We start from the raw sequence: 23,566 nt of genomic DNA, 5'->3' as shown, positions 1-23,566 counted from the left end.
TTCTCCAAAAACAATTACAACGGAACAATACATTTCCAAGATAGAAAAATTCTCCCTCCCTTAGACCAAAAGAAATCTCGAGAAGCGAACTTCCTACCTACACACCAGTAGAGGGCCTGGGGTCGATGAGCGACCGGGGCAAGCCCACACCAGCGGCCAAACCAAGTTACACCGTACACAGCAATGTCAGGAAACCTCTGCTTAGAGTTGGGTCGTTCATGAACTAACTAGTTCATTTGAACGACTCTTTTATTTGAACTGGTACGAGTTCGTTCTAATATTTTGAACGGGTCGTTCACGGGAGCATACAGCATGTTAGAGGAATAAGACCTTAGCAAGCACCATCTATTGTAAAATGTACGTACTAGCTCGCGCCTCGTTCGTTTGAACGACTTCGTTCATTGAACGAGGTGCAGCGAGAGCTATTTCCACGAAGACAGCACAAATGAACTACCTCGTTCATTTGAACGACAAAATAAGCTCGCACTTAAATGGCCAATGGCGTGCCGTGTTAATGATCACATGGCAGCACATCTCCTCTCCTCTCACACTTCTCAACTGGCGACGGCGCTGTGCATTGGGTACTTGTTTTCTGTTTGTGCTAGGAGCTCCGAAATAAACAATCAAATTCCAAGTTCGCAGAATGTCGTATGTACTTGCCTGCTAGCTATAACTGAGCTCATGTTTGTTCAAGTCCACTCTTATGCAAGATACGGCCCACACTCCATTGTCGCTGGTTTACCTCTTAAAACATTACGAAAAAAATAAAAACGTGTTTACAGTCTAGCACTTACGTACTGTAAGCGTACTATAATACACGACAGTTGTGGGAATTATACACCGGCACTGGTAAATAAATACTTTGTCTACACACAAAATAATCAATGTTAACTACATGAGGCACAACGAAATCACACGCATTTGGAGCGGAGTAGCAAAATCATGTTATCACATGGTAACCGACATGAGACTACGGTACTGTACTCAGTACGCACAGGTTATCTTGAGATGAGTGTATCGGCGTAGAAGAATAATGAACTCAAAAAAACGACATATGTTAAAATTGTTCATACACATAGAAAACGCTCATAAATATCAAGGTGCCCAAATACGACTGCCTCTTGTCAGAAGATTTACTGCCACGTAAAAGAACTCCTGCGGGATAGAATTTCGGCACCTTGACCTCCATGGAAACCGTAACAATAAATGGGGCCGTTAAACAGTTCAGATATTATTGTTCAGAAATAATAGCTGCTTAACCCTTTTTCGTGTGAGACGAGTCCTATTCTCGGTCACTATCTGTCCTGTCCCATGTTTAATGATGTCTAAAATGAGATGTATGTAGTAGTGGTTAAAATTAGGTGGTGATCGACAGGAAACTATAGAAGTTCATACCGATAATTTCAGTCATTACAATGTAATATTAATGGAAATATTAAGGAAATTATGTTTTACACACCAAAAGAGCATATTAAAAGGAAAAACACTGGTTTTATAGAGTAAACACTTGAAAAGGCATATCTAGCATTGTAATATTAGTTAGTTATTCAGGAAGATTCCTTATTAACAGGACGTTTCCACAGGAGTCATCTTCTCCAGCTCTTTAACAGCTAAAAAGAACAATTACCACCTTAGAGAAATGTTTTTCCGTGGATAAAACCGGTAAATAGCTTCTTCTTTCTCAAACAGCTGATTAATACGCCCCTCGAACCGCCGAGCTTCAAATAGCTTAAGAGGGGGGTGCGGTCGAAGACTATATGGTTTCTCGGTCATATTAAGGGAGGACGAAGACCAAAGCAAGCACCATCTATCGTAAAATATACGTACTAGCTCGCACCGCTATGCTGTTGCTCACATGCTCATAATAAACTACCTCGTTCATTTGAACGACTTCGTTCATTGAACGAAGTGCCACGAGAGCTGTTTCCATGTAGACAGCAAAAATGAACTACCTCGTTTATTTGAACGACTTCGTTCATTTGAACGACATCGTTCATTGAACGAAGTGCCGCGAGAGCTGTTTCCACGAAGACAGCACAAATGAACTACTTCGTTCATTTGAACGACAAATAAGCTTGCACACGAATGGCCAATGGCGTGCCGTGTTAATGGTCACGTGACAGCACATCACACTCGCTTCTCAACTGGGATAGAAGGAGTTATTCAAAATTAGAAAGTTTATCTGTCTCTCCGTCTCTCGTAGATACCATTTCCACACTTAGGCAGACTGGCAGCGGCATTGTGTACCTGATTTCTGCTCGTGCTCATAATAAACTAACTCGTTCATTTGAACGAAGTGCCGCGAGGACCGTTTCTATGACATCACTTCATGAATTACCTCGTTCATTTGAACGACTCAAGGCTATGAACGGTATGTAATGAACTAGTTCAAGCAAATGAACTAACTGGACCCATCCCTACCTCTGCTAGAGGCACTGGACCCAGTATATACGTGCCACGCCCCCTCTCCATTCGAGCCGGGGCGTGATGACACGGGCGTGGAGGGAAGAAGCAGGCCTGCCAACCTGAATATAGGAATACCCCAGGGCGGAAGAAAACTTCCCTTTTCCCTGGGGCCATAAAGGGGAAGGGGCAATATATAATTTATTAACAGACAGGGAAAGAGCATACACACAAATAATATCACGATAAACACAGATCGATCTACCATTTTTTTAATAAATGATATTTGTTCGTGGCATCGACCCCTGTGAATCTTTTGTCACTCCTTGCACCGTATGGTATGAACCTGCATGTAATTGGAATCGCGGAAGTGTAGAGTGTTGAATGTGAGGAAAGGGACGTTACGTACGACACAAACACCCAGTCTCTAGACGAGGATACAAGTAAAAACCCTGCCCCGGGAATCGAACTCGGGGCCACAAGGTGACAGACGGACGCGTTGCCCCCTACACCGTGGGGCCGGACTCGATCTGCCATAGTTCATAAAATTCAAAATAACGAAGGTGAACGAGGAGGGAGAGAAATTCACGGTCATTAAGGTATGGATGGATGGCTGGACAACGTTACCTAGCAACCGTGCAGGGTATGATGTAAGGCATGGATTGATGGCCAGACAGTGTTACCTAGCAACCGTGTAGGGTATGATGTAAAGCATGGATGGATGGCCAGACAACGTTACCTAGCAACCGTACAGGGTATGATGTAAGACATGGATGGATGGCCAGACAGTGTTACCTAGCAGCCGTGTAGGGTATGATGTAAGGCATGGATGGATGGCCAGACAACGTTACCTAGCAACCGTGTAGGGTATGATGTAAGGCATGGATGGATGGCCAGAGAGTGTTACCTAGCAACCGTGTAGGGTATGATGTAAGGCATGGATGGATGGCCAGAGAGTGTTACCTAGCAGCCGTACAGGCTATGATGTAAAGTATGGATGGATGGTCAGACAATGCTACCTAGGAATCCGGTAGACTGTGATGTAAGGTATGGATGGATGGCCAGACAATGCTACCTAGGAACCCGGTAGACTGTGATGTAAGGTATGGATGGATGGTCAGACAATGTTGCCTAGCAACCGTGCAGGCTGTGATGTAAGGTATGGGTGGATGGTCAGACAATGTTGCCTAGCAACCGTGCAGGCTGTGATGTAAGGTATGGATGGATGGCCAGACAATGTTACTTTGTACCTAGCAACCGTGTGGGGTATGATGTAAGGCAGGAGTGGATGATCAGACAATGTGACCTAGCAACCGTGCATGCTATATCGTATGGTTGGTGGCGATCTGAAATTGCCAGACTGAGTGGCTCGGACGGTAGAGCGCTGGTCTTCTGAGCCCAACTTGGCAGGTTCGATCCTGCCTCAGTCCGGTGATATTTGAAGGTGATCAAATACGTCAGCCTCGTGTCGGTAGATTTACTGGCACTTAAAAGAACAGCTGTGAGACAACATTCTGCGAAAACCGCTAAAGTAGTTAGACGTAAAAACATTATTCTTATTATTATTATCATCTGAAATTAGCAGCCGTTGATGTATGGCCGTAACGGAGAGACATATTTATGATGATTTGATTATCGTAAAGGGAAAATTGGTTTCTTTGTTTAAAGGAGTTTCTCATTTTCTCATTTTATGCGTTATACTTTATCTTGATCCTGTTGTTCTTTGTATTGACAACCTGCAAGTATTTAGCACATGGAATAAGAAATGTAATATGTAAGTGTCAAGCGATTGAATCTAAAGTTGAAGTTGGAATTCTGAAAATGTGAATTCTGAAAAAAAAAACGCATTTTTAAATCTATTATGACCTGAATTTGCATTCCCATAAAACATTTCGTATTGATTTCCTGCTACAAATTAAGAGAATAAAACGCTTCCTGACAGTTGCACATTGTCGTTGTAGTTAAACGTACAGGAAAATGACCGATCTACAGGGGCGGCCGTACCATATGTGCTGAAGTGCTGCAGCACATTGCCTATTTGGAAAATAAATTACTTTAAAAATATGATCTACAATCAAATACGATGCATTGAAAAAGACGTCAACCAAAGAATAGGAAATCATTAAACCCCCATCACAACCAGGTAACTAGTTGTGCACTCCACGCCGGGTGGCTGTGAGATCACAGCTCAGCGAGAATTTGTAAGCTTTTAACCAGAAAACAGAAACTCTTCCTTTTGTGCATGCGTGTCCAACTTTTCCGACAGGCTGTGGAAATAACAGCTAAAACATTACTTGACAGCGACTCTTCGTTCGACCACAGAGGGGTAGCACTAGTCACACTTGCATTACGACCGAAATGAGAACGTGGCAGGTGGCACCCTCTTGACACAGCGGAAATATTTAAGAAGAAATCGGGAAAACAAAATACTGTAGAGGAATCCATCAGCTGCTCCCGCCAGATCTTTTAATGCCAAAGATGATATAATACTCCCAACTTGCCTATACCATGGCCACATTTGTAAATCTATGAACTATAAAAATTTTACTTTTTATGTTATCAAAATAAGGAATGATATTGTGATGTTCTTTAATTAAAAATACCTAGTTCATAAATGTCGCTATAAAAACATGACATGTAATTTTGCATTACGAAGTTGCTTCTTTTATTTCAATGATTTTGTTAACAATGGGAAATTCTGTTTTTGCGCGCTCACACCAAGTGTTTGAGTTCGTGAATATTTTATCACTGCAGGTGTTATTGTGTGTTTAATTATATAGTTTTATATGAGGTGTGTGTATATGTGTTAGAGTTGTTTGCGTGTTTGTTCAGTGTGGGAAACTCAGTGGAGAGCCCATTTAAAACCGCATACCGGTATGTTTCTAAATATGTTTTACTAGCCGATGTACCCGTGCTTCGCTACAGAATTCTACAATGTATACGGCATTCTAGTGTACATGTTGTGAGCAAGATTGCATTAAACTGCGTAGCACTTACCGTTAACCTAGAAACGCGACGGGGAAGTCACCAAACATCGTTTCTCATATGAGGACTGAGTTAGGGAGTTTTCACTGTATTGGTAGACCCGCTTGCCTACCATCAGTCACAATCAGGTTGGGGAGTTTTCATTATAATGGTAGAAACTCACTCTCTACCTGCCTTTTTACATCCTCAGAAAGACTGTCTTAGTGGTTTTCCCAACTGAAATGAACGTATATTACAATGACGTCAGTAGGAGTGGCGCGATCAAAAGTAATGCTTTCATATTGAACCTGCATGATCGGGGTCATAATTTAATCATGATTTGATATATGAAAGAGAATAGGGCACATTTATTGAAGTACAGAATTTTAGTTGACAATATTTCATCTGTGTAGTGTTGAAATATGAGTTAAGTACACGACAGACTGGAGCCTGAGAGATTAGCTTGTCACAACAGCAGAGAGCTGCCTCTCACGGCAGGGGGCCCTTTAATTTAGCGACCAGAAGATACGCATATCCACAAATATGTTTCGTACAAGAAGAGAAAGGGGAGCCAGAGACAATAGAATGGTTGCATAGTGAGCGCTGCGCTGGTATATTTTGGGTGAGCACAAGCTTTCTGCTACGTCACAGATTCTCGGAATCGGAGAATGGAAAATTACAGTGTTTCCACGGCAATCGTTGGCTAAGTTGTTGCAGGTGAAAATTCAGACCGACCACTCGCTGGCAGACCAATCACAAAATTTTAGTTGGCGACTCAGGAATACCACCTTAAAGGATCTGGGTGAAATAATAAAGTTAGCTTCGGATATAATCATCAATAAATTATTGCAGTTATATGGATCCATTTAAGGAGCTTTTTAGATGTCACGCGTGGAAGAATAATCCATAATAAATGGCAAATTAAATTAATTGAAAACCGACTTTCTTGGAATTTGAGCTCCTCGATTGCCATTGGCTGGAAGGTGACCACGTTGGGATAGACTCTTTCGAGCCCGCGAAAAGTCAGGAGCGAAATCCGTCCATATCTCCGAAATCTATGATCGTTAGTAGATCATATTCGATCATTCGTATGTTTCAAATGAGGGGATTAATTTGATATAAATTATAATTTCCAGTTCGGAGTGAAAGTGCCGATTTGAGAAACCCACCCCCCCCCTCTCTCTGAGACATGACGGCGGCGGAGCCAGGAGGAAGACATTCACCGATAAATATGAGCGCAATGAACACTCATCAGTAGTCACTTCTGAATTCATGTTGGCGCTAACTCGTCGTGGAGCTTACTCTGAAATTTTACTTTGACGCTGAATTAACTTGCATTTTGTACGAACGACCGCATGTACTTACATGATGTGCTCGTGTGTGGGCGAAGTGACTTGTAGTATTTACGTCTTGTTCCAGTCAGTAGAGTAAAGTTAAACATTCCAAAACATGTTACGATTTGAGACTTTGAGATCTATAGTTTGTGAAGTCTAAATAGTAGATAGTATTTCCAAGGAGAGAAAATACTTTCTTTTCCTAAAACAGTAAATGCAGAGTTACGCTACTGTGTGACGAGCTGTACAAGGAAATAACAATAAATTAATGGAGCCTGTATGGTAGGAATCGAACCGTCATCATGATAAACTCTTCAAGAGTGCGACGTGATTCGGACGAGCCGGACAACGCGAAACGCGTCGGGCGTGTATATTAACACTGCGCCGTTGTGTTAAGTCCTTTGTGCGTAAGGGGGACGAAGAGATAACAGTGTAAATAAGTTAATTTGGGTCTAGGATGATTAAGTGTTATGATTGTATTTCAGTGAATACCAACAGTGTTAATATTTGAAATAGTTAATGTGTGAGAATTTAATAAGTATAGCGGATTGCCAGGAAGTTACCTGTGACATGCACCCAGCCATTATGGAAGGGTAAACAGCAGATAGGGCCAAATGGGTCTCTCGTCTGCTATGCCACCATGAATTACAACCACCAGATGAGTACCAAAATGTAAATAATATTTGGGGACGTTACTATGACAAGGGAAGGGTAGTAGTTTGATTTTGACTTGGTTACTTCACGTAATGAAATGAGTCGATTCTCGATGCCGTTCTAAATTTGTATAACGAACGGGATTAAATAATTCTAACGTAAATGTCGGGTCAAAATAGGTATTCATTTTGTTGTACATAAAATGTCTGTAGGTAGAGCATAGCAGTTAAGTCATGCAGGTATTACCAGTATTTTATAGTCGAGATTTATCGACAAGTTTTGATTTTGTGTAGTGTTCAATTCGACCCGGAGTTTGCTGTTATGTTATTTCATTTGACGACAAGTTGTATAATAATATTTAGGGAAAATCCAGCCATGTGTCAGGGCAGCTGTGTTTGTGTTGTTATGTTAATAGTCTCCGTTTGACGTTGTCAAAAGTTGGAGGGACTGCCACTAATAATAACCATAATAATAATAATTCTTGAGATATCGTCTTTCGATGTAACAGCGAGTAATAGTCAATTTTGTGTGATGATATGTTGAAATTATCGGGAATCGTAAATGTAACCGGTATGTTTTTCTAATTCGGACTTAATATGAGTGATAATCTCAATTTGTGAATTAATCATGAGTGACATCGGTGCTAATAAGCCTTATATGCTAATAGACGTATTGTTTAAATTACGGTCCAATATTTTATAAATAAATATCAGATATTTCATTTGCAAGCTTTAACCGTAACACGTAGGATGATGAATTACGTGATCATGATTGTCAAATGTTGGCAATATAATTCCAGGTTATTGCGATGATTTGTGGAGAATGACCTCAGAAATAAATCAGATGGGAAGAGAGATATTATAAAGATCACACAGTCAGGATATAAAAATGTCTTACGATGTCATAGATGAGAAATATAAGTCAGTTGATAATTCTGTGATAAATAAATGAATAAAATAATGTTGAGATAGAAAGAGATATAAATTCCGTATGGGAAACACTTAGCATATGATGAAGCAGTGTTGAAATAATATGGTGCGAGGAAATGTATGAAATTAATGATGAACACAGGGAAATTAGTGTAAAAGTACGGGCAATGTAACAGAGTAATACTGAATTTGGTAGCGGGCAGGATTCGAACCCGTGACAGCATGTACGAAGTAAATAGACTGCGCAGCCATTTGTTGAAATACTACGAACCTAAAGATAATGAGAGGTTCAGATTCCACATAAATGATCGTATGTTGTAATTGTTAAAATGACAAGTGATGATAATCATTATACCGTAATAACAATAATAAATATTTCAGATCAAGAAGTTGGACCGTGTTAAATAAATAAACGAGGATAAATATGTTAAAGAGGAATATAACTGATGGTTTGAGACCGATAATAATAATAATAATAATAATAATAATAATAATAATAATAATAATAATAATAATAATAATGTTAGAACGGTGATAAATCGTAGTGATCAGTATAACAATAATTATCAGAATAATAATGAATTAAAGTAATGACGACATCATTCAGCTTGCGATTTCATCGGAGTAATAATCACACGTTTTCTCGTAACTAGCTGGCTCTTGCGTGAGTCATGTTACCGTAATGCTTGGTTTGTTTATTTTCTGCCTGCAGGGTGAGTGGAGTTCATCGGCCGGGAATTTCCACTGCTCCCCACGTTATCTCATCGAGACACTAACCTACTGAAACCATGTGGCCGAGTTGGGCAGTATTTAGATCATGTGTAAATAATTTGTAGATGTTAGTTCCAGTGGCATGGCATCAGCTGGATATAAAATAGAACCCGTGATAATGCTTCCCGAGATCATATGACATTTCCCATCCTGAGTGCCGACCTCAGGGAAATGTAGATAGTCGGAGGTACTTCATCTAATTTAAATCGAGAAGCCGACAATAAACATGGTTTATCCTGGGGCTCTCGAGTCCTATGGGCATAGGTTCGATCCTAATGCGATCATACAGTGTATTATACCCCACAACTGTAATTCTTTTCCAGGACGAACATCAGCAGCATATAGTCACCACTTGCGGTGAAGCAAGTGATTTATTTGATGTAACGTGTTGTAAAATTAATGGTGGTTATCAAGTGTATCAAAATTCAGTGCGCCGGATAGCGCAATAAACTGCTCCTTCTGGCCATTATTTCAAAGGAAATCATTCTCATAATCTTTTTATTGTAGTTAAATGTTATGCCCTTTCTAAAGTTAAATGTCACTTTCTAGTCCTATCATGGAGTCCTTAAATTTATGTTTACAACTGAGCTTTCTCCATCTTTATTTTTAGTTGCCCCGTTCATTCCCGTGTTCACTGAGGCCTCTATATTTATATATTTGATGGCTTAAATAATGAACCGACACCCCTGAGATAAGTGCTAGTCTGGGACTCAGGAGGTGGACGGGTGCAATATGGAATACTCGATCAAATGAAACACCACACATTTTCTTACTTTTAACGAACAGTACTACGCTGCCGATCTAACAGCCCAAAGTTCCAGAGCTGGAATGGCCAAACTGCAGACAGCCGTGATTCGTGAATACTTTTCGTGCTTTTTCGGCGGGGAGAGGTTCGAATAGTGTACACTCTCAGGGCATAAAATATGCCCTTTTACTAATCTGTTTCCTAGGAGTACCCGATGAGTTGAAAAATATAAATTCACTACACTGGTGGTGGAAAAATCTATCTGACTCGGAGGCAAATTTTTCCTCCAAGCCAGAGGAGAAATCCCCTCTTCACTGATAATTTGGAATAAAATAAATGTAGGATTTAATAAAAGTGAGAAGAAGCTTTTCTTAAGGAACGGCCCTTTTCAGGGTTGAATTTTGAGTTATTTAGTGAATTGTTGTGCTATAATTTGGAATAGACCTAAATTGTTATTCTAGACTAGGCCATACTACTACTACTACTGCTACTACGAAGTCAGCCTCTGCCTTAAGTATGCACACTGCTCATTCAAAACAGCGCGTCAGAGTAAGGATCGAATAACTGGAATACTATGAAGAACCAGTGTGTTACGTACCAGTTGTATCAGAAAATGTATGAACTAGAGGAATGGCATGCTAAAGAAGAAAGTTTTCTAACTCCCTGGCTATTTCTCGCCAATATTCAGTCAGGCTATAACACTCGGTACGCAGCAGTAATCCCATCTATCGGAGTTCAGAGGCAGCATAAGAGACACCACAACAAACAATGGTCAATGTAATGTTATTGTTGCTCAATGTTATGCGGTTTCGATACTGTAGGTATTCACATTTAGTTTTCTTCCGACTCTGAAATACCACTCATCATAGTCGGTACGGTAAGACTGAATAAAACATAAATGATCGGAAATTGTATTCTCTGTAACTTTTGTTATGTAGTACTTTTCGATAGGGCCAAAAAATAGGTATTTAAAAATTAAATTGTAGGCGCCTTCCCCTAAACTACAATTTCATCCAGGGTGAATAAAATTGTTTATAGCTAAGACTGTAGTTTCTTATTCCCCGACTCATTAAATTCTGTTAACCCATTTTCTTGTGGCTCGGCATCGATATGGACTTAGCAACAAAAATACAAATTCATGAATATTTGTGTTATCATAGCCGGTACAGTAAAAATGTATAAGACATAAATGGTCGGAAATTTAATTCTATATAACTTTGGTTATGCAGTATTTATCGATACAACCACTAATAATATAAATATTTGAGAATTAAATTTTAGGCCTTCCCCTAAGTTACCATTTCATTCAGCGTGAATAAAATGATTTATAGCCTAGATTGTAGTAGCTCATTCTCCGACTTTGTACACCAGTTTGTAATGAGATAGGACCACTAATGAAGTAAATATTTAAGAATTAATTTTAGGCCTTCCCCATAACTACCATTTCACTCACTCAGCGTGAATAAAATGAATTATAGCCTAGATTGTAGCGACTTACTCCCCGACTTTGCATACCAATTTTTATTAAGATAGGGCCACTAATAACATAAATATTTGAAAATTAAATTTTAGGTCTTCCCCTAAACTACCATTTTTATCAACATGAATAAAATCATTTATGGCTTCGATTGTAGCTACTTATTTTCCGACTTTGCATACCAATTTTTATTAAATTCTCTTTGGCCGTTTTCTAGTCATGCGTATACATACATACATACATACATACATACATACATACATACATACATACATACATACATACATACATACATACAGACAGACAGACAGAAATTACGTAAAAGTGAACAGTGCACCTCCTTGTTACTGTGGACATGACCGTTACAGAAATACCATTCTTTTCAAATTCTGAGCAATGTACAGACAAAACTCTTATTTGATATATATTTTGGACGGTGGTGGGTTACAGCACACAACTTATTTTCTGCACCAGCCGCCACTACCAATCTATTACTGCAGGCAGCGAGCGAATGTTATCAACAATGTATCCAAGTACATTCTGAATTTTGTCTCATCAAATAGTACCCAATTTAAAAGGTGACGTCACCAAAGGCATGAAGTTCTTTCGGAATTTGAAAAGTGATCGAGTTACATCGCAGTCTGCCCGTTTGCTAGGTAAACAGTTCCGTCACACATTTTGTGACAGCAATTTCGTAACGCAGATTTTCAGATGACCCGACATACGTATGTCAATTAGAAACAGAAAATCTACCGAGCTCGATAGCTGCAGTCGCTTAAGTGCGGCCAGTATCCAGTATTCGGAAGATAGTGGGTTCGAGCCCCACTGTCGGCAGCTCTGAAGATGGTTTTCCGTGGTTTCCCATTTTCACACCAGGCAAATGCTGGGGCTGTACCTTAATTAAGGCCACGGCCACTTCCTTCTTACTCCTAGCCCTTTCTGTCCCATCGTCGCCGTAAGACCTATCTGTGTCGGTGCGACGTAAAGCAAGTTGTGAATGAAAAAAACAGAAAATCGAAAATAAAGGTAGATCTGAGACTTATATGCATGGAAAGCAGGCGCAGAACAGTGCATGCACTCCTCTGGTCAGATCTTCTTACTTACCTCTCAGGAGGCGTTGCAATTTAACTGAAATTGTGGGACGAACCATTGCTCCTGTAAGCTGAATCGCCTGATCTCTGGATGAGAGAGTTAGTAAGATCGAGTAGTTTTGTATTTAAACAAGACCAACTACAATACCTCAGACCTTGAGCGACCTACAGAAACTGCTCATAATGGTGGCAGTTGGAGTCCTAGCGTGCGTTTGTTTTAATTTGTGTAAGTCGTGTTGTTACCAAATATTTACAGAAATTTGAATATTATTAATCAAAAATTATACCAGTTTATAACATTAAAAATGCTATAGGGCCTCTTTCAGTGCCGTAAGAAGCTGTTTGTTCATAAAAAAGCGTATGCGAACAAGAACTTGTTTTCTTTATATTTTTACTTACCTGTGGGTATGCCAATGGGTCGTGTTTGCTGTGTTCCTGGATGTAAGTCCAATTACAGGGGCAGAGCAAAACGTTCACTGTTCAGATTTCCAAAAGGTAAATTGGTTAGATGCATTCATAGGGTAAACTTCGAAGTAAGTGATACTAGTGTTGTGTGCATTATTATTTTGATATCAAATGTATTGTTAGGGAAGATATTATACTCATAATAGATGTTTATCTGCTTCAGGTTCCACGCAAACTTCTGTGGTTACCTACCTAATGTTGCCTATCCTAGCATTTTCCTCAACCATCCAACTCTAAAATGAAAGCAGTCCCGTAAATATCCGAAAAATCGTTCCTCAAGTGTTACGATTGAGATATGAAACATTCTTAAACGGGTACAAGTGGTTTACAACGGAGGTACGTGAACGAAATCTAACCCTATTTCTCGTGAAGTGGATTGTAGTGAGTTGAAATTTTGTTCGAGAAATGCATTTGTTTGCATGTTTTACATAGTAGTCTGTGGTTAACAATGATATTGTTTGGTATTGCACGTAAGGTTAATAATGTTATCCGTTGAAAACTATTTATCTTATTTGCTGTCCGGAATTTCATACGTAAAATATTTTTATAGTGTATGTGTTTTTCAACCTGACGTTGATAAAATAATTCTCCCTCCGTTATTTCCCTCTGAAATTGCAATTACAATTCCGCGATAACGTTGTTTTTGGTGTATAACTGTTCATATTTTGAGTTAATGAGTTGCATTTCACCACGTTTGACTTGTGATTTTTTCTTTAGGTGAATCAGAATAACTATATATAATCTTACCCTAACCTCTCATGTCGCCCACCGATGTCCGCCACGTTTCTTCCGGATTACGGTCTGATGTTGTTGGTCTTGATTTAAAACGTACCGAGCGAGTTGCCCGTGCGGTTAGGGTCGGGCAGCTGCGAGCTAGCATTCGGGAAATGGTCGGTTCGAATCCCATCGTTGGCGAATAGTTTTCTGTGATTTCCAATTTTCGCACAAGGCAAATAATGTGGCTGTACCTTTATTAATGCCACGGCCGCTAGCTTCCCATTCCTAGCCCTTTCCCATCCTTGCACCTTCGAGTGTTCGGGCGAGGTTAAACCACCAGGATATCATCGGAGACATCAAGTACATTCTGAATTCAAAATGTGGCGCCATTGGTGACGTCAAGTAAGTTACGAATGTCAAAAGTGACGTCATCAGTGGTACGAGTAGATCTCGATTTAAAACGTGACGTAATGGAAGACATCAAATACGTTGCGTATTTTAAACGAACCCTGAGCTGATTGAGAGTTCCATGTGATAAAAAGTGGGATCTTTGAGAGAAAAGCGCTTGACATTTAACTCACGTACCGCTCTGGACTTCCACAAGTCCCTGACCCATTACTGCCGCCCCAACATCTGGAGAACACGCCCGAGATTCCTTCCACCGGCCTTTGTTTCGAATGATATCACATCCGGCGGGGCGGGAAGACGTTCACTTCTGGTGCAAAAACAACTCCCAGCAGGCTCGGCTGGAGCGACACATCCTCTGTGTCCAGAGGTCACGAAAACTGGGACCGGGGGCTTTGAACTTAGGACCGCCGTTACCGTACCTGAATTTGTCATTGCTTCCACTTATTCGTACCTCTTTCCTCCTAACTGCCATAAGTGCGATCTGCAGTCACTTAAGTGCGGCCAGTATCCAGTAATCGGGAGATAGTGGGATCGAGCCCCTCTGTCGGTAGCCCTGAAGATGGTTTTCCGTGGTTTCCCATTTTCAAACCAGGCAAATGCCGGGGCTGTACCTTAATTAAGGCCACGGCCGCTTCCTTCCAATTCCTAGGCCTTTTCCATCCCATCATCGCAAAAGACCTATCTGTGTCGGTGCGACGTAAAGCCCCTAGCAAAAAAAAAAGCAAATTTTAAAAAAAAATCAAGTTTCTGAAACTTTCTCAATTAACTGCCTCTTATGGAGGAGTAATTGATTGCTATGTACAGTTATCTAGGCGAACGAAACAAAGAGTACAAAATCAATAACATGGAACTTTCCTTTTTTTATTCTTTCTTCCGTTCGCCTCTGTGGTGTAGTGGTTAGTGTGACTATCTACTACCCCCGAACGTGCGGGTTCGATTCCCCACTCTGACATGAAATTTGAAAAGTGGTACGAGGACTCGAATGGGGTCCTCTCAGCCTCCGGAGGTCAACTGAGTAGAAGGGTTCGATTCCCACCTCAGCCATCCTCGAAATGCTTTTCCGTGGTTTCCCCCAGGCAATGCCAGGATAGTACCTAAGTTAATAACACGGTCGCTTCCTTCCCTCTTCCTTGTCTATCCCTTCCAATCTTCCCGTCCCCACCCCCTCAACGCCCCTGTTCAGCATAGCAGGTGAGGCAGCCTGGGAGAGGTGCTGGTCCTCCTTCCCCGTTGTTTCTCCGACCCAATGTCTCGCGCTCCAGGACACTGCCCTTGAGGTGGTAGAGGTGGGATCCCTCGCTGAATCGGAGGAAGAAACCAACCCTGGAGGGTAAACACATTAAGTAAGTATTCTTTCTTCCTTTCGCTCTTTCTTTCGCTTCTCTGTGTATCCTTAACATGTTTTAACTGACCATCAAGACTGTAGATACACTATAAAGGCAAGGCAATGTATGAACGTAAATTATTGTTAGTTTCGCCATCAGTCGTTTCCTTCACCTAGAAAAGAACTATTTGTTTCACTCGCCTGAATGAATGTATCTCTATAACTTGTGCATTATATTTCAAGACTCTCTGTTAGGAGAACGTGGTATTCGTAGAAAGTGATGTTCTGATTAAATGTTACAATGAAACAGATTATCAAAAAGTGGACGTACAGAAAAAGACACACAGTTAAAACTAAATTGAAAATGAGAGGATGGAAGCTCAAGACTGTGCCACCGTCTTGCCCACTCTGCCACTTGTGTTCGCTTATATGGCGCCTTATAACAGGTGTTTGAAAGCTGAAAAATGACGGCCCATTCGAGAGAATTTCCAAAATGTATGTATTGACGTTCAAAGAAGTTACAGAATATAGGCTCGTATTATTATTATTTTTATTATTATTATTATTATTATTATTATTATTATTATTATTATTATTATTATTATTATTATTATTAAAACATTTACCCTCCAAGGTTGGTTTTCCCTTGGACTCAGCGAGGGATCCCACCTCTACCGCCTCAAGGGCGGTGTCGTGGAGTGTGAAACTTTGGGTCAGGGAATAGAACTGGGAAGGAAGACCAGTACTTTCTTCCAGGTGGCTCCATCTGCTCTGGTGAACAGGGGCCTTGTGGGGGGATGGGAAGATTGGAAGGGATAGACAAGGAAGAGGGAAGAAAACGGCCCTGGCTTTAAGTTAGATACCTTCCCGGCATTTGCCTGGAGGAGAAGTGGGAAACCACGCAAACCCACTTCGAGGATGGCTGAGGAGGGAATCGAAACCCTGTCTACTCAACTGACCTCCTGAGGCTGAGTGTATCTCGTTCCAGTCCTCGTACCACTTTTCAAATTTCATGGCAGAGCCGGGAATCGAAGCCGGGCCTCAGGGGGTGGCAGCTAATCACACTAACCACTACACCACAGAGGTGGTCTTTAGGTCACTTTTCGGTATTTATTAGATCATTAAAATCTGCGCCCTGTTCATAACGGTCCTACAGATCGTCGATCATATTGAAGAAGGTGGGTTACTCACTAGGAAACGTATTCTCTCAGCATGTCCCATATGTGGACATCTAGGAGCGTCATCTCCGGGGAGTGAGAAGGATACAGATCTCCAGAGTGCTGTTAGTGAACCCTCTCAAGATGTGGACTGTAGCAGGTTTCTAGGGATGTATCACACAAAACTTGTCCGCTAGGCAGCGTGATGGTAATAGACGGTATGGGCTTTCCGCTTCTCGATTGTTTTACATGAGACTTACGTCATGGAGTATTTTTAAGTTGGTGATAATCGAAACTGTACTTTAAATGCACGAAAATCGAATTAGCATATTCTGCTGATATTTTTAAAGACGTGGGAATTAATATAAGTACAATGACGATTCCGGATTTGAAAGCTGAATTGAAGAAAAAGGGCAGAAAAATATCCGGAAAGAAGCTAGAGTTCATTGAAAGAAAATGACTAAAAGTAGCAATCGTTTTGTAGTGTTTTTGTTAAGATTGAATTCTTGCAAATAGTCTTCTGAAAATTTTCCTGATATTTATGTTAGGTTAGGGGCGTACGTCAAACACGATATTACTCCGACTGCCGTACCAATGGCTACATCCAGCACGACTGATTGCATTTCCCTTCAGCGCACGAGTTTCAAGACCTTGTTTCATGTCATAAGACAGATATAAGTATTTCAAATTTGAAATTGATGAATTATTTCGTATTAAAGAAGTCTGAAATTGATGGTGCTTCTGTGTTAAATTATAGGTCACTCTGTGATTCAGGGTACACCACCGCACGCGGTGTTTTGGCTGCTTCCCTATTTGTAAATCATCTTGATCTAGGAGTTATTTCCCAGGCAACGGTGTCACTCAAGGAAACATCGAAGGTACAGCCTTCGTCTTTCAACTAAAATTAATGAAGTAGGTCATATTAACTACTCAGAATATCACTATATTTTATTAAAATTAACTTAATTAGAACTAATTAGGTTAGTTGCGCGTTTCAGTAATGGCAAAATCTTCAACTTCAAAATGCTTCGAGCGAACTTTGATATTATGAATCAAACTTTTTATTTTTGGGTCCTGCCGACGAATAGCATGCAACCACTTTTTATGGAAGGTCTGCTTAGGAAATTGATGGTATGAATAAGACTGACGTTGCTTTTGGCACATTGGAATAATGCAAAGTCAGGCATCAAAGTTTTCTTGTTTTCTTTTATGTCGTTATTATATAATAAAACTGTAACGTCATCAATTAACTGGGCAACTTCCATTAAAAACACAGAAGCACAAATGACTATCGATAAGCGCATACCGTCTACTATTCGTGAGATATCTATTGGTTGTGTTTCTGTACTGTTCGTTGTGCCCCATAGTGTAGACAAAACCTGCTGCAAAACCTGCCGGTGGGATACTGTCTAGGTTAAGGGACCGATTTTTTCAAATACTGATAACAACTCAGAGCCATCATAGCAGAAGTGGATCATTCCACAAAGTACATGAAAAAAAGTGCTAGCATGAAAGAAGAACGACTCTATTCGAATCCAAAGTTACTGAAAGAATTATTTGAGGAAGAATATTCTCATATTCCAACAGAAGAAGAGGTTAATTTGAACCCTCTCAGTGCCGCGCATATTTGTTAGGTACCAGTGAAGAGTACCACCACCGGGCGAGTTAGCCGTGCGCGTAGAGGCGCGCGGCTGTGAGCTTGCATCCGGGAGATAGTAGATTCGAATCCCACTATCGGCAGCCCTGAAGATGGTTTTCCGTGGTTTCCCATTTTCACACCAGGCTGTACCTTAATTAAGGCCACGGCCGCTTCCTTCCAACTCCTAGGCCTTTCCTTTCCCATCGTCGCCATAAGACCTATCTGTGTCGGTGCGACGTAAAGCCCCTAGCAAAAAAAAAAGAGTACCACCCACTTTTTGACCGATTTTCAACTACTAGAAAAAAAAATCATCACTCTCTCAATTTATACCCATTTTCAGTTTATTTTCTGATATATAAAAGGAATATCTCTTTGAATTAATGGCACTTTATATCTAAAAATATGTGTTGTTAAAATTACAATAAATAATTAATTTAAATATTTCAAATTCAGTTCATAGAAATCCACATTTGAAGGCAAATATGAAGTTCTAAAAATCAGTATGACAAACTAACTGTTGATATTTCTTGTAGTACATCCTCTTGACTGTCATTTTAGAAAAAAAAATATGTTATTTGGAATTTAATATTATTATTATTATTATTAGGTTCGTTACGACCACTGAGGCTCACGAGTGACTTGCTCGGTACGTCTTCTTGCTTCCCAATACCTCTTCATTCTCTCACTCCTCCTCTTTCTCTCGGCTTCCGTGATCTGAATCTGGATCCTGGTGTCTGTCCATCTGTGACCTTCCACGAGCTTTTTGTATTTGGACCTATCCTGTACTCTCATCAGCGGATATTTTTCCTTTGTGCCAATAGTCTCCCAATCTTCTCTGACTTCCTTCATCCACTTATTTCCAGTTAAGCAGGTTGCATTCCATATCTTCTTCGTCAGCCTATTGTCATCCATCCTCATGAGATGTCCAACAAATCCTAACCTTCTCTTTCTTATCACACTCGAGATTGGTTCTATACTCGCATATAGTTCCTACCTTGACCTGTGTACCCAGATTTCACCTTGCTTTTTGGTGCCCCATATATGTCTCAAGATTCTTCTTTCCTCCTTCTCCAATTGTATGCAAGCTCTCTTGCCCAATGTCAGCGATTCAGTTGCATATAATGCAGCATTCCTGATGGTTATCATGTAGTGTCGCAGTTTGGCGTTCCTCGAGAGGTTCTTCTTTCCATATGTAGTCATGGCTGCATATCGTAGTTTCAGCAGCAGTTGAGCTCTGTTTGTTGCTTTGTACTTTACCCGTGATGTTCTCACCTAGGTACCGGAAGCTGTCGACTCTCTCTACCACTTGGCCTTTTACATTCCAATCGGTCTTCGTATTCAGTACCTTCGTCTTGTTGTAGGCTATTTTCAGACCAACCTTTGCTGCAGTCTCTGCTAGATTTGCTAGTGCCAACTTTGCGTCTTCTTCCTTCTCATGTAACAACACCATATCATCTGCGAAGGCAAGGCAATCCACTATGACATTGTTTTTGATCTTATATCCAATATGTACACCTTCAATTCCCATGGTTCTATTCAACTGTCTCCACTGCTTCACCACTTCATCCAAAACTAGGTTAAATAATATTGGCGACAGACCATCCCCTTGTCGGACTCCTGTCTTAATTTCAAATAATAATAATAATAATTGTACCGGGCGGTACACCTCCACGCCGCTAATTTAAAATGTGCGCCAGTTGAAACTCCTCTGCTGGAGGAAGTCTGAACTTTATTGACGGTATTAATTTTCAAGTTTCTCAGAAGATGTCACTACCTGGAAATTTTGGAGTTTTTGAACTGTGTCATTTTCGACGTATTTTTGTTTTGCTTGTAGTAAGGAGTGCGAACTTTCTCTTCTAGAGGACACTACTGAAGATCAACAATAGTGCACCCTAGTGCGGAGTGAAAGAACTGGTTTTTTTTTTTGGAGAAAATTCAATTTCAAAAGTTTGTTCTTTGCTAAATTCCTTTCAGTCATTGTTTAAGTTGGCAATATTAACCCTTTCTTTCCCCTTGTTTTGTATCTAGCCAATCCCGAATTTCTTTAATTAATTTTCCACCAATAATGTGTTTCTTCTTCATATTGTGTAGGGGTTTTCTCGGTTAGCCAATAAAGTGTTTGTGGGAGGGTGTTTTCATTCCCCTAACGCCTCGAACCTTCCGCGAGAGTATATAAACTGCTGATTTTAGGGTCTCCGGGCCACTTCTGTTCCATCTTTCAGTGTGTAAAGTACATAGCAGGGGGCGGGAAGCGCCTCTTCCTTCGGCGGCGGTCAACAACAAGGTAATGGCCAATTAATAACTTCTTTCTTTGCTAGCTCAGCAGTTTAACTCTCGGGGCGGGTCCGAAGTTTTTCCATTATGTAACCTTCCTTAAATGTAAAGAAACTTGTATCTATTCTATCTTTTAAACTACATATTGGGATAGAGAGTGCTTAACCCTCTCGAGCTCCCACTCATATTGTTTTGAGGTGAACTTATTTTCTCAACCTATTCTTCCTTAACATTATGTAAATTTGTTTCTTTTCTAAAGTCACCTCCGTAGTATGGGATTAGCCCTTGCATCAGTGGCCTAGAGCCAAATTAGGTTTTGAAACAAATACATTAGGAGTGCAAATCGCCTCCTCTCAAATTATTGTTTTAGAGGTCATGTAATTAACCTTCTTCTTATTTAATAGACCTCAGTAGGTTGGGTATTTTACCCCTGTGTATGTGTCCTTAGAGGGCAGTTTGAAAGTGGAATTAGGTGTGGCCTTTGACAGGCCTGAATTTTGAGAGCAAGTTGCTCTTTTCCCGAAAATTTTGTTTTCTGCGCGCCTCAAGGAGGCCTTACTTGTGTATTTTGGAGCAAGTGCTCCTAGGCATGAATGGGGTTTTCTGCCCCTCTGTTGAAACTTGTGTTTGGGGTAAAACTGAGCTGATTGCTCAGGGATTGTGATCGCGGGGCTCGAAGCCCAAATCCTGTAAATATTGTAATTGTACTTTTGTTGCCTTGCTACTCTGTACCTGCCATGTTTGTTATTTCGTGATTTTGAAAAGAAAATATAACCTTGTTAAATTTTAAATTCACTTTAATTTCGTAGCCTGAGACCTATTCACCACCCCGCACCTTCTTTCACCTCTAACTACCACGGAAAACTCCGTAACAATAATAATAATAATAATAATAATAATAATAATAATAATAATAATAATAATAATAATAATAATAATAATAATAATAATAATAATAATAATAATAATAATAATTTAATGTGGATATTTCTAGCCGGATGCAGCCCTTGCAAAGCAGACCCTCCGATGAGGGTTGGCGGCATCTGCCATGTGTAGGTAACTGCGTGTTATTGTGGTGGATGATAGTATTGTGTGTGGTGTGTGAGTTGCAGGGATGTTGGTGACAGCACAAACACCCAGCCCCCGAGCCACTGGAATTAACCAATGAAGATTAAAATCCCCGGCCCGGCCGGGAATCGAATCCAGGACCCTCTGAATCGAAGGCCAGTACACTGACCATTCATCCAACGAGTCGGACGTTATTTGGAATGATAATATGTCAAAAGAATCAAAACCAGTAGGTTCTGCATCATGGGGAGGGGCATGTTTTAGTCGGTTACTCGAGGTAAGGGTGAGATGGTAGGTATGGAAATCACTATCAGGGGTAACTCCACTGAATAATGGCAATGTGGTGATATTACAGTATTATCAATACCAATATTACCGTGGAAATCTTCGTTACTTTCCGAATTATCTCTAACCACGGCAATTTGCATTGTTTTTCCTCTTATAAAATCGTTTTCAGAATCACTCTCACTGACCATAACCTCACCAGAAGAGTATTCAATACTATTATGAAGTCCTGTTAACTTTCTGACTACATAATCGTCATTCTCTGTACTATTCATGCCATCAGCTAGATCATCATCGTTTGTAAACACGTTGTCGCCTAAGCAAGTGCTAGCAGGAACGAAGAACGGCCCTCTTCGAATCCAAAGTTACTGAAAGAATTATTTGAGGATGAATATTCTTATATTCCAACAGAAGAAGAGGTTAATTTTAACCTTCTCAGTGGCGCGCGAGATGTGCCGACACGACCTTTATAATATATTTAAATATTCGTCACACGCAAGGGAATGATTTTATGTATCTCCTAGTGGTGAATTCAGAGACTATACAGCTTCCTTGATAAGAATGTACTGATACGGAAGGACTACGACGGTTTCTAAACGAGTCTGCACGAGGGATGAAATATAATTCCTGGCACTTTCGGAGAGTACACGGAGGAATGAAAATTCATCCCTTGGCGCTGAAAGAGCTAAGAATGGTCTTAGTATGCTACTATGACAGAAGGATTTTCCCAGACAAAAAACATGAATATATTCGTACACAAGCCGGGATTCAAGAGTTCGTAATACACAATACCGCTCGGTCCCACTACACACAAAACACGGTTTTCTTTTGATTAAATAAGACAAGCAATGCGAGCCGCAAACGTTCTTTTTCAGGCACAAACGTCGACATAATCACTGAACGATACAACACAGACGCTAGTGTTTGGCGGACTCCACTTGTGTGTGTGTTGGTAGGTTAATGTCAGACAAACAAACTGACGCCTGTGTCAAATTCATACGCTCCGTGCTGTTCAACGCAATCGTCAAGAAATGATTAATTTAACTGACGCATTGATCGAAAGACGACGGGAATATGCTAGAAGGCATGGAAAGTGATTTGTTACACGACAGTGCGCCGTCTCACGCAGAAAAACAAGTGAAAACATTTTGAAATCAATTGGATAGGACATCCTTCTGCAGCCGCCGTACTCTCCCGACCTGGCGCCATCTTCGCATTAATGGGGCACGCGCTCTCAGAGTAGCACTTCAGCAATTTGGAGGAAGTTAAAAAATGGCTCGACGATTGGTTTGCCGCAAAAGACAAAAAAAGTTTCTGGCATGGTATTCATAACTTACCTGAAAGATGGGCGAAGCGTGTAGAAGCCGATGGCCAATATTTTGAATAAACAAAAAATGAAATTCCCTTGAAAATTACGTGTTTTCTTTACCACAAAACCCGGCAAAACTTATGCATACACCTGGTACAGGGGGTTATGTTGTAATAAAATATAAACGTTAAAGGTATTTGAAGCAGTGAACAATCCACTAAGCTACCAGAGTCGTAAACATGTCCTCTGGTCTTGCATTAATGAATCTGATAATATAATGTGATGTATGTGATATTTATCTGTTGGAAATGGATTAACCTATACATTAATCAGTTTTGTGATGGTGGCAGATTACTTGAACTGGGAATACAGAGACGCTACTTTTTGTGTAGTTGGGCACGAGACGACAGTGCTGCAATCAAGCGGAGAAACAATTCAACACGGTAAGTTTGTTGTTACTTGTTTCATGATCTCTCTGATTAGTGTTTACGTTACTGTGAAGCGGAGTTCAACCAATCAGAGACAGTGTGTAATCAGAGTACGGTAAATGGT

This window comes from Anabrus simplex, chromosome 1 (assembly GCF_040414725.1).
Source record: "Anabrus simplex isolate iqAnaSimp1 chromosome 1, ASM4041472v1, whole genome shotgun sequence".
NCBI lineage: Eukaryota > Metazoa > Arthropoda > Insecta > Orthoptera > Tettigoniidae > Anabrus > Anabrus simplex.
The sequence above is the reverse complement of the archived record's forward strand: the minus strand, read 5'-3'. Positions refer to the sequence as shown.